This window comes from Hemicordylus capensis, chromosome 2 (assembly GCF_027244095.1).
Source record: "Hemicordylus capensis ecotype Gifberg chromosome 2, rHemCap1.1.pri, whole genome shotgun sequence".
NCBI lineage: Eukaryota > Metazoa > Chordata > Lepidosauria > Squamata > Cordylidae > Hemicordylus > Hemicordylus capensis.
This window is the reverse complement of record NC_069658.1, coordinates 424,752,998-424,765,553: the sequence shown is the minus strand read 5'-3', so window position 1 is coordinate 424,765,553 and position 12,556 is coordinate 424,752,998. Positions and strand designations below refer to the sequence as shown.

General features: G+C 46.4%; 1 long non-coding RNA gene across 2 annotated transcripts in view; it reads left to right on the top strand.

Annotated features, from left to right (window-relative positions):
- The window catches only part of LOC128348243 (uncharacterized), a 49,147-nt gene that overhangs the window by 20,342 nt on the left and 16,249 nt on the right, over positions 1–12,556 (top strand). The window contains exon 3 of one of the 2 annotated variants that reach the window (XR_008318025.1): positions 2,350–2,446. The exons of the other annotated variant lie outside the window; for it this stretch is intronic. This is a non-coding gene — a long non-coding RNA (uncharacterized LOC128348243). The remainder of the gene's footprint in view (positions 1–2,349; positions 2,447–12,556) is intronic. 2 annotated transcript variants of the gene reach the window in all.

Below are 12,556 nucleotides of genomic sequence, written 5' to 3'. Positions count from 1 at the left end.
TTGTCCAAGGAGGGCTCAGATCAATATCACATTCCCTGAAGTCATACATGGGGATATCTCCGAGTTCTTTCTGGCTTGGCTGCCTTTCTGTGGTGCAGTGAGGCACCCTCCTTGAGGAACAGAAGAGCCTCTAATCTTCATATGAGCACATCAATGCAGGAGTTAGAGTATTTCCCCCCCTCTTTGACGGAGAGATGGCTGTTTCTGTTTTGTGTGGCCCACAAAACAGCCACCATACAGACACAGCAAGTCTATTTGGGGGGTGGAGGGAAGAGAGTTCAGATTTTCAGTTGGGCAGAGCAAGATTCACAGGAAGATTCAAAGCCTCCTCTTGAGGAGTCCTTTGAAATATTCAATATTACAGTAAATCAGAAAAGGAAAGGGGGAAAAGCAACATATTTTAAGAACATTTGTTATATAAATCTATGTCATGTCTGTTTCTTACTTTTTCTGCATACCAATTATAGTACAGGTCATTTTTTTTTTAATTTTTACAGGTAAAAGGATTTGGCAGGTAGAACAGCATTACAAATAAGTCCACAAAATTTACTAGCCCACAAAAACCTTTTACTAACCGATTTGCCTAAACATACTTATGAGAGAAATCTGAGGCCCACACAAGCCCCTTCCAGACATTTATTTGGGTAGAACAAATATGTGTGTGTGTGTGTGTGTGTGCGCGCGCTGAGGGTGGTGGGGCAAGTGGCACCATAGTGTCGGGTTCTACCCCCATCCTTTGCACTGTGCTTCTGCTTTATCAATAAACTTTATTATTTCAAAATAAAATAATAAAAGCCTTGTCCCTGAGTCTGTTGCTCCTCTGGTGGATCCCTGATGTTGGCATTTGTCTGTGTCCAGATTGGGGTCCATTTGGGGTCAATTTGTTATGCACACTTGCACATTTAGGAACATCGGAAGCTGCCATATACTGAGTCAGACCATTGGTCTATCTAGCTCAGTATTGTCTACACAGACTGGCAGTGGCTTCTCTAAGGTTGCAGGCAGGAATCTCTCTCAGCCAAATTGTGCTTTGGCAACGTACTGTATGCTTTGGTAGTTTGTTGGTTCAATAAAAAAATCTTGTCCTATAAAAAAATCTTGTCCTATCTTGGAGAAGCCAGGGAGGGAACTTGAAACCTTCTGCTCTTCCCAGAACTGCTCCATCCCCTGAGGGGAATCTCTTACAGTGCTCTTACAGTTCTAGTCTCCCATTCATATGCAACCAGGGTAGAACCTGCTTAGCTAAGGGGAGAAGTCATGCTTGAGGAGACCAGCTCTCCTAAAAAAAACAATCCCCCCCACCGTTTTCATACTAATTCCTTCTAAAATTTTGTCCTAAAAAGCAAAGATACACGCATGGTCAGTATGCACATGTGTGAGAGTGTGGTGACACCTGCGTGCCATAACAATTGACTTTAAGCTTTCAGCTCATAATCTACCCAAGTTTCAAAATTATATATAAATATTATTTGATTTATAGGGAGGCAGACAGATGAGATAGCCAGGTCTGAATGTGGAAGAGGCTAGTTTGATACTCCCTGTGGGTGTACCACACTATAAATAGCCATGGCAAGACTGGGTGTGAAATCTAGATTTCAAACATGTGCCAAGGGATGGGTTTCACTTGCTTTGTGCCAAAGAATGAAAGAGTGAGGAAAATATGACTATGCCTGGCTCCTGGCCTCATAGGGAGACTAGGGCAGTAGTTCTCAAACCTTTAAACGGAGAGAGAGACTCGCTAACAAAACGTTACCTTCGTTCCTTGGCTTCTCCACCTGGCCCCGGGGCTTGACTCATACAGCCCTCCTGTGAGAGCTGGTCCCATTTCCCTCACTTTCCCATTCTTTGGCAGAGAACAAGCAAAGCTCATCCCTTGGCACATTTGGAATCTAGATTTCACTCTCGGGCGTGCCGTGGCTATTTATAATATGCCATGCCCAGTAGCCAATGATGGCAGGAGCTGCAGGGCTGAGCCTAGTTTAATGACTAGATATAGTCAGGCTTCCCTCTCAGCCAGACAGACCTCAGTCTTTCCCTTTCTCCTGTCCAAAGAACGTTAACAGCCCTATCCGGATCTGGACAACTTTCAAAATGTGTGTGAATTTTTGTCCCAGTCTCCTCAACAAGCATCTTTTGGACTGCTAAGTTTCAGAACGACAGAGGAAATGTGACATTCCGACCAGCTGAGGGCAACCTTTCTCTCCCATTCATGTGTCAGGCACTGCCCCTTTGCTGATCAGGAGGCAGGAGGGAAGGGGGAACACCGAAACTCGCAGAGTTTGTATAGCAGTGACTATGTGTCCTGTGCATTAGAACTAATGTTAGAAATTTGGCATTTTCCTCCACAAGGTACAAAGCTGCTTCTTCCAAAAGCAACAGGGCACTGTCTATGGAAACCAGTGAGGCATCTCTGCAGGGATGTTTCCCCCAGGTTCTGCTGACTCAGGTGGGCTTGGCTTTGCATCTGACAGTATATTTTGCATAGATACCACATTGGATTACAACAGCTATTACCACCTCTGCACATAGTTCGGCACGTTGCCTGGCAGAGTAAAACAACACCATGATTGATTAGGATGTCAGGCCCAAAATAATAACCTGCTGATTGCATCACTTTTGAACATGAGATGTCTCTGTCATATCACCCTTAGTAGGTCACCTTCAGTCTGAGGCTAGGAACCAAAGGGTGCAAGTGTGTTTTGGGATCTATAGGCTTGTGGCCCATAGATAATTTTCACCCTGTATCTCAGTGGAGGCACGCTTACCCTTGGACTTTGGGGCTGAAGTCCAGGGCCTCCACACCCCCTGGGGCCCCCCAAATCCTCTTTAGTCTTCCTGGATGGTGTGATTTGTGTCCTCAACAACCTAGGTGTTAAAAAATGATGCTTAACTTGCAGCAGAGGACCCTACAAAGACCTCCAAAATTACGTAGGTGCACCTTAAGTGGCGCAGAGGGGAAATGCTTGATTAACAAGCAGAAGGTTGCCGGTTCGAATCCCTGCTGGTACTGTATTGGGTAGCAACCATATAAGAAGACTAGCCGACCCTGCACAGAGCATCTGTGTGGCGCTTTAGGGCCGGCAGTTTCCCCCTCCTTCTTCCTCCTGCCATAGTCTCTCCTCTCTTCCCCTTCCCTCCAGCCCCATGCTCTCTAGCCCTCCTCCCCTCCCATTCCACCCCACACAGAGCCTCACTGGTCAGGTGACCAAGAAGGGCCCCCCCCGCCACTGTTATTTTCTCCCTCTCTCCCGCCGCAGCCGTTTTTCTCTCCCCCCACTCTGCCTGCCCGCCTGCCGCTTTTCTCTCGCTTGCCCGCTGCCGCCATCACTTTTCTCTTCCGCCCGCCTGCCGCTGTCTTTCTCCCCCGCTGCCTGCCCGCCGCTGCCTCTTTTCTTGCCCGCCCGTCGGCCAGCAGCCCACCTTTTCTCTCCCCTCCTCCACCTGCCCGCCCGCCGGCTGGCCACCACCAGCACTTTCTTCCCCCTCTCCTCCTCACTCCGCCGGCCTTTCGCCGGAACTCTCGCAGCATGTTGCGCGAGAGTTCCGCTGCCAAATCCTGGACACGCATGCCGGCTAAGAGAATTAATTATATAGATGCTGAAAGGCATCATCTCATACTGCGCAGGAGGCGGCAATGGTAACCCCCTCCTTGATTCTACCAAAGAAAACCACAGGGCTCTGTGGGCGTCAGGATTCGAAATCGACTTGATGGCACACTTTACCTTTTACCTCTGGTGGCTTAACACAGAGAGGACAACAATGTTCCTTTGATGGGCCAACATCTTTTGAAATAAAAATGGAAAAACATAAACTTATCTGATATCATCTTCAGATCAAATGACTGAAGCAAGGGCAATCTTTTGAAAAGAGCTGAAAGACTTCACATCAACTGGAAATTTGGTGATTTTTCTAAATACCCAATAATGGATTTTGAGATGTGCATTTCTCTCTATAAATTTTGAGATGCGAGAATTGCTCTTCCCAAATTTATTTCAGCTCTAGTTAGAATTCTGAAGCATCAAGCAATTGACAACATATGTCTCTTTCTCATCAGGAAGAAGGGGTCAAAACAAAGGTCCCTTTGCTATAACTATTTGGTGTTTCACAGTGGTATTTCACATCTGATAGCTGAGCTTCAGGAATGACAGGTTGCTTGTCAGAAAATCAATATTTTTATTTCAAACTTTGACCAGCATAAGGTAAAAGGAGACATTAAAGCTGTGAAATTAGCAGCTATTAACATTAAAAGCAGTAGGACCTATGCCTAAAACGGTGAGTTGGAGAGTTTAAAGGGGGATGACATAAAAGCTGTAAAACTAGAATCGATAAAGCTATAATTATAAAATCTATAAACAGCTATAAAATCTATAAAAAGCTTCAAACCTATAAGTCTAAAATGATGACTATAAGCTATAATAAAACTGGATATACTCTGCGCTATCTAAGAAGCTGAGGCAGTAAAAGCAGTAGTACTGAGTAATTTGACAACAGGTCAGGTATGAGCTGGGTTGGGCCTGGTTAACTCTTGCTGGCGATCAGAACCTGATGAACTTTACACACTGCTGCGCAGAACTTGGCAACATTGACCGTTATGTGGAGGTTGCAGTCAGAGAGTAGTAGAGAAGTGTAGAATTGGCCTGTACGGCCTAGCGACCTAGTGAGTAGGGGGAGAATAAAGGTGTGGCAGATGTCTCTGTAAAATAGGCAGTATAGGAGGACATGTTCAGTGGTTCCAAGTTGCCTGGCATCACAGGGCCACAGGCGTTCCAGCAAGGGGATCCTTCTATATCTTCGGTCTAACACAGCCGAATGGAGGGCATTTCAGTGGGCCAGGGTGAAGGCCCTTCTGTGGTTAGGGGCCTCTAGCTGCATAAGGTATGCAGCTGGTGTTACTGTAAACCTTAGAATTCAGCGATAGGGACATTTGGACCCCTGCCTAAATCTGTTTGGTGCTCAGTATCCATAATGTGCTGTTTAAGGAGTGTTCTGGCCTGCTCGTGACCCAGGCCAAGTAGATGCAGAGGGGAGAGCCTGAGTGATGAAAGTTTTGCCAGCAGAGTTTGCTTCCATGTGGATGAGTGTCCATCCTCCAGCATTAAGGGGGCTAGTCCCATTGGGAAGAAGGATAGTCTAAGCCAGTAGTTGAGTATGGACATCCCTACTCTGGCCTCCACTTTCACCAGGCCTGCCTCCAGTTGTAGACTGGCCTTAGAGACCCAGCAGGGTACTTGGAATACTGCTCTTAGGAACTTGGACTGGACTAGCTCCAGAGGTTGGAAAAGGGGCCCAGATGACCTCTGTAGAGGAATTTCGCCAGTTACTTAGCTTCAAATAGGTTAAGGGCTACTGGTATGTAGTGGCCTCCTTTTGACTGGAAGAAGAGCAGTGCTCCTCTGGGCGTTTGGGGCAACGTAGCTACCATGAGCCTTCCTAGTACCAGAAGCATGGAAGACGACTCCCAGGTATTTGAAGCATGAGATCTGCTTGATTGTATCCCCATTTATACGCCAGGTGTGTGTATTTGATCTTCTGGCAAAAGCCATGGTTTTGTGGTAGCTTATTTTCAGAGGATCCTCCTTACATTAATGAGCAAGGGCCCCCAGTGCTCTTCTTCTAAGTCCTACGGGGGTCCTTGAGGGAATTGCCGCATCATCTGCGTAGAGCAGAGTGGAGATGTTTCTCTGCCAGCTTAGCAGGGGTGAAAGTCCAGGTTATTTCGGTGACCCACCATGGCATTTATGTAGAAGTTAAACAGGAGCAGGGCAAATATGCAGCATTGTTTGATGCCCTCACAAGTTGGAATGGCACTTGATAGGTGACCTTGGAGGTTGCATCTCACTTTCAGGGACATGCCATCGTGGCGGGTATGGATCAGTGTTCCCTCTGACAGGGATTCCCAGATGTTGTTCACTACAACTCCCAGCATCCCTAGCTGCAATGGCCTGGCTGGGGATTATGGGAGTTATAGTCAACAACATCTGGGAACCCCTGTTAGGGAATCCCTGGGATGAGAGATAGCAAGCACCAATTGGTCGAGGTGGCTTCTAGTTTTCCCCACAGCTTGGCTCGAGAGATGGAGTCAAATGCAGGCTTAAGGTCTATGAAGGCTGCAAACAGCGAGACTACAGTGTGAATGCAGTATTTCTCTGTAGTACTAGTACTAGACACTGGTCAATGGTAGTAGGGTCGAATCGGGGACAATTTGCAGATTCAGCCGCAAATTGAATCACCACCAAAATAGAGGTCCTGATTCAGAGTCAAAGTGAATCACCTGCAATTCAACCCAAACTGATTCAGGTGATTTGAACACCATTTTGAGGCCTCAAAATTGTGCTTTTTTTCTGAGAGAGCTGGTCTACTAATTGGGGTCGGTGGGTGGACCAGCCTTCCACTCTGGACTTCACGCATCTGCCCACCTTGGAGGACTGGTTTTCCCAGACCAGCCCTCTGAGGCAGGCAGACGCATCAAGTCTGACCCCAATTGGTAGACCAGCTCTCCCCAGAAAAAAGCACCATTTTGAGGCCCATTTTCCCAGCAAAACGGGCCTCAAAATGGCATTTGAATCGTTGAGATACTGGCCAAGCCGGCTGCTCTTGAAGAATCAATTAGAAGATGGTTCTGGGATTCATGTTGACCTCAGAATTTGATTTGTGAACACCCCTGGTGACTGGGAAGTGGTTACTGTTGAATTGGGGGATGGCCTCAAAGCGATCTGCCAATTGGAGCAGATTTCCAGAGACAATTGGATAATCAATGACACTCACTTTAGTCCCAATCCAGAAGGTGAATTCAGCGGGGTGGTCATTTTTGAGGGAGCCATTTAGGATGCAGAGATTACGTCTGTTAGCCATTTGGTCTAGGCAAAGTCCTGCATAGTTTGACTTCTTATCCTTTGAGTGGCATTAGAGGGGGAGTATACATGTTTCGGGATTAGGCAGGCAGCACAGAAAGCATGCATATCTTGTCATTGTCAGAGCCTAGTCCAGCATTAAGATCACCTCCTATCACGGTTTATGCACTGGGGAAGGTAGAAAGAAGGTCAGTTAGGTAGCTTTCCAGTTCAGACCACAGTTTCCTGACCGGGGATTTCCATCTCGGCAGAGGTAGGTAGATGTTGATTACTAACAGGGTACACTGTCTGAAGTGGATTGTCACAGCCATAGCATATGGTTTACAAGAGGAAAGTCTTACTGAAGTTGCGTGCAGGGTAGTGGAGTCGAACACTCCCAGTCTACCTCTAGATCTGCCCCTTCCCACACCAGCTTCTGTTCCTAATGAATGTGTACAGAAGCCATTGAGTACTAGGTCTTTGGGTGTCCGGGCTTCCTGCACTATTATGACATCGTATCTAGAGATGTCATAAGTCTATGGAGTCTATGAAGACATCCTTGCAGATAGAGTGCCAGCCTGCCACATTCCAAGGCAGAAGGGAGACCTCATGCTGGTCTTTTGAGCATCATTCTATGATTTTATTAGCAGGGACCAATGCAGACCTTCCCGTTAGGGTAGCCTGGGAAATGATGAGTTGAGTGCACGGGACCTCGGGGGCAGAGTGAGAAATCTCTCAGATGGTTTCTGGTGCGATTGGCTCTGGAGATGATGCTCCAGGGGGTTCACTGAGCAGCAGCTGATCTTGTAGTGGTAGAGATTATGATGGGAATGTGTCCCCATTCCTTGGTATTGCTGTGAGTTCAGTATGGAGTGTTCCTGATTTATATGACTCCAGTAGACCCCCATGGATTGCATGTGGCAACTGCAGCTCTTGGGATGGTGCAGGTGATGTGGGAGCCCCTTCCTTAGGAATTGCCAAGTCTGCGTGATATGCCTGGGGTTCTTCAGGGGGCATGCATCAAGGTGTTATAACCTGGGGCTGGGCAAGCTCATAGATCTCCTGTAGGCTCCCAGGGATTGCATGTGGTGTCTGCAGTTCTTGAGGTGGTGCAGGTCGTGGTGTTGTTTGCAATTTCCCCCTGCTAACTGAGCAAAGAGGCACCTTTTAAAAGTGGCGATTCTCTTTATTTAGCAGGGGAAGAGCAAGTAGCCCTATCCATCCCTAGCACAGCATCCCTCCAGTGGCTGTTGTTGGTGTATACCTTATGTTTCTTTTTTCGATGGTGAGCCCTTTGGGGACAGGAAGGATTTTATTTATTTATATCTATGTAAACTGCTTTGGGAACTTTTGTTGAACAGCAGTATATAAATATTAGTCATATTTGTATTTGTGTAGGAGCCCCTCCCTTAGGAGTTGCTATATCTGTGTGGTGTGCCTGGGGCTCTTCAGCATAAGAGGGGGGCATGCATAACGGTGTTATAAAGTGGGGCTAGGCAAGCTCAGAGGTAACTTCACTTCTCGAGTTGGCTGGCGTTGGGGAGGGAGGCTCAGTGTTTAACCGTCACCATCCTCGGAATATGAGTTAAAGTCCGAGAATTGAACTGACAATTTCCTCCTTGGTCTGGGTGGAATTGCAGCCTTAGTGCAGGGATTTTATTTTATTTCATTATTATTTTTTTTAGTCTGGGTCAAGTCTGGAACCTACCTGAGAAAAACGGCATGTTTCTATCTTTTGTGGTTTGGCCTGGGAGTTCCATGTCAGCCAGTGAGTAAATGAGTGAGGGCTTGTTTTTGCAAGCATATTAATGTCTTATCTTGCTGTTACTCTAGTCTTTTCCTTGCTCTGTGAGGTCTCACATCCCATGCTTTCCAATAGGAGAGTTTCCCCAGATTGTCTGGTGAAGTAATGATACCCCCTGCCCCCGGGGTTTTGAATTTTTATGGTAGTCTGGGCAAGGTCTGAGACCTACCTGCGAAAATGGGATGTTCCTATTTCTTGTGGTTTGGTCTGAGAGTTTCTTGTCAGTGAGTCAGTCAGTGAGGCCCAAACAGCTTTGTATTATAAAGGTTATAAGGTGAGTCTCCCGATCAGTGAGACCCGCTGGAGGGGGTTCTGCGGGGAGAGCGGGCTTAGCCTGCTTTCCCTGCAGACGATCAAGGCTGCAGCCCTGGGCGGCCAGATTGACCACCCAGATGACTGCCGGCTCTGTCATGAACCCGGCAGGGCCGTGGGGATCAGAGGCTGAGTGGGCCCTGGAAGTTCCAGGATGCCTCGTGCGAGCATGCGGGGCATCCTGGAGAGACCCCCCAAGCCTGGGAGGCTGCTTGCAGCCTCCCAACAGGGGTCTCCTCATTTGTTGCTGCGGTGCGGAGCCGCACCGCAGCAAAACATGATCAGAAAACCCGAGTTAGCAAAGCGCTCGCTCCGCTAACCTGGGCTAAGGGGAGGGGTATTTAAGCAGGTTATCCACTTTAGGGAAACCGGGCTTGCTCCCTTAGCCTGCTTTCTACTGATCGCGAGAATCGCCTCAAAGTGTGCTGTCGAGTTGATGTCGACTCCTGGGGACCACAGAGCCCTGTGGTTTTTATTTGGTAGAATACAGGAGGGGTTTACCATTGCCTCCTCCCGCGCAGAATGAGATGATGCCTTTCAGCATCTTCCTATATTGCTGCAGCTCGATACAGGTGTTTCCCATAGTCTGGGAAACATCCCAGCGGCAATTTGAACCAGCAACCTCTGGCTTGCTAGTCAAGTCATTTCCCCGCTGTGCCATTATACAGGTGAAACTCGGAAAATTAGAATATCGTGCAAAAGTCCATTAATTTCAGTAATGCAAATTAAAAGGTGAAACTGATATATGAGACAGACGCATTACATGCAAAGCGAGATAAGTCAAGCCTTAATTTGTTATAATCGTGATGATCATGGCGTACAGCTCATGAAAACCCCAAATCCACAATCCCAGAAAATTAGAATATTACATGGAACCAAGAAGACAAGGATTGTAGAACAGAACAATATCAGACCTCTGAAAAGTATACAGTGTACTGTGCTTGATTGGCCAGCAAACTCGCCTGACCTGACCCCATAGAGAAGCTATGGGGCATTGCCGAGAGAAGGATGAGAGACATGAGACCAAACAATGCAGAATTGCTGAAGGCCGCTAATGAAGCATCCTGGTCTTCCATAATACCTCATCAGTGCCACAGGCTGATAGCATCCATGCCACGCCGCATTGAGGCAGTAATTGCTGCAAAAGGGGCCCAAACCAAGTACTGAATACATATGCATGCTTATACTTTTCAGAGGTCCGATATTGTTCTATTCTTCAATCCTTGTCTTCTTGGTTCCATGTAATATTCTAATTTTCTGGGATTGTGGATTTGGGGTTTTCATGAGCTGTACGCCATGATCATCACGATTATAACAAATTAAGGCTTGACTTATCTCGCTTTGCATGTAATGCGTCTGTCTCATATATCAGTTTCACCTTTTAATTTGCATTACTGAAATTAATGGACTTTTGCACGATATTCTAATTTTCCGAGTTTCACCTGTACATATGCGGAAAATGGCAGCAATGTGCCTAGTTCCCCCTCCCATTACCTGTATTCTGATTTATGTATTTTATTACGTTTTCAGCCAACCCCATACATCAGTCTCTAGGTAGTGTACAAACCTGTTGTTACAGTGCTGTATGTCATCCTGCTTCTGTCAGTGGCAGCCTATGGCATGGCAAAAGGGTTGGAAATACACAAGCTTTTGGAGTGGTTGCAATGGTTGCCTAAAAGCCCATTTGTACTGTCTTGTGGTGTCATCATTCAGACAACTTGCTCCGTGCAACTGAAAGGTAGAATGAGCTGATCAAAAAACAGGGGAGGCTCCTCAGTAAGGGTAAGTGGTGCAATCCCAACCCCACATCTTGATTTCTGAAGGAGTTGATATGTATAGTCCTTTCTAGCAGAGGGCTTCCTAAAGTAAAGGTACAGGGTGCCATGCCATCAGGTTGATTTTGACCCCTGGCGCCCACAGAGTCCTGCGGTTTTCTTTGGAAGAATACAGATGGGGTTGACCATTGCCTCCTCCTGCGCAGTATGAGATGATGCCTTTCAGCATCTTCCTTTATCGCTGCTGCCGATATAGTAGCAGTGGGGATTTAAACTGGCAACTTTCTGCTTGTTAGTCAAGCATTTCCCCACTGCACCACTAAAGGTGGCTAGAGGGCTTCCTAGTGTTTTTGAAAAACATTTGCCTCAGGAAACATAAACTAGTTGCTTAATTATCATACTTGATACCCCATAGCCAATCAGGATGAATCTTTTTTGTTGTTCTAAGGGCATCAACTTGAAATGCCCACAACCAATCAAAAGTAAGAATAGCTGATAAGCAGCTATTCTATCCAATTGCCACAGCAAACAGACTAGGCTGCACTGCGTCCAATCTCTGAGAGAATCTAATCAACCTGCTCCAGGGGTTCCAACTGGTGGCGCTCTAGATGTTGCTAAACTACAACTGCCATCATCCCCAGCTACAATTTATTGTGGCTGGGTATGATGGGAGTTTTAGTTCAGTAACATCTGGAGTACCCTTGGCTTAGAACCCTTGCCTACTCTATTCAGCACATGGAGAGGGAAGGAAGCAGGAAGTTGATGTTTAAAAACAAACATAAGTTTACTTGGCATAAACTCTGTCTAGCACATACTTCCATATAGCAATAGCACTTACATTTATATACCGCTCTATAGCCGAAGCTCTCTAAGCAGTTTACAATGATTTTAGCATATTGCCCCCCAACATTCTGGGTACTCATTTTACCGACCTCGGAAGGATGGAAGGCTGAGTCAACCTTGAGCCCCTGGTCAGGATCGAACTTGTAACCTTCTGGTTACAGGGTGGCAGTTTTACCACTGCGCCACCAGGGGCTCTTCATATGCTAATCATTTGCATTTTCTGCCTTTCATCAAAAGCCTTTGGGTCACTCTGTGTGTGTGTGTGTGTGTGTGTGTGTGTGTGTGTGTGTGTGTGTAAGAGAGAAAGAGAGAGGGGTGGGGTAGAATTTGCATCTCCTCATCAGAATCCTATGTATGTTTACTCAGAAGTATGTACCAGAGAACTTCTAAACAACACAACATAAAATATACTGGACAGAATACAACAGGACTCAGCAGGACTTACTCTCAAGTAAATGTTGCACAGAATTTCAGCCTCACAACCCAATTCTATACCAGTTTTAAAGCCTCAGTGAACTCAGTGGGGCTTATTCCCAAGTAACTGTTGTGTGTTTAGAACTGCAGCCCAAGGATATATCCCAGAAACATTTATATTGTGAGAAAGGGAGAAATAAGGCGTGCTAAAAAGAGTTATATATTAACTGGAACCTAAAGAAGAACAACCTTTTAAAAAATAAATAACTTTTAAACCTCCTTATTCAGTCCTGGATCTTTGTGTGGTTAATTCTCACACTTTATGTCATTAGTTGTGCAGTCGAGTTGGTGTCGACTCCTGGCGCCCACAGAGCCCTGTGGTTTTCTTTGGTAGAATACAGGAGGGGTTTACCATTGCCTCCTCTCACGCAGTATGAGATGATGCCTTTTAGCATCTTCCTATTTTGCTGCTGTCCGATATAGGTGTTTGCCATACCAGCCGGGATTCAAACCAGCAACCTCTTGCTCCCTAGGCAAGTTAATTCCCTACTGAGCCATTACGTGGCTATGCTTAAGTC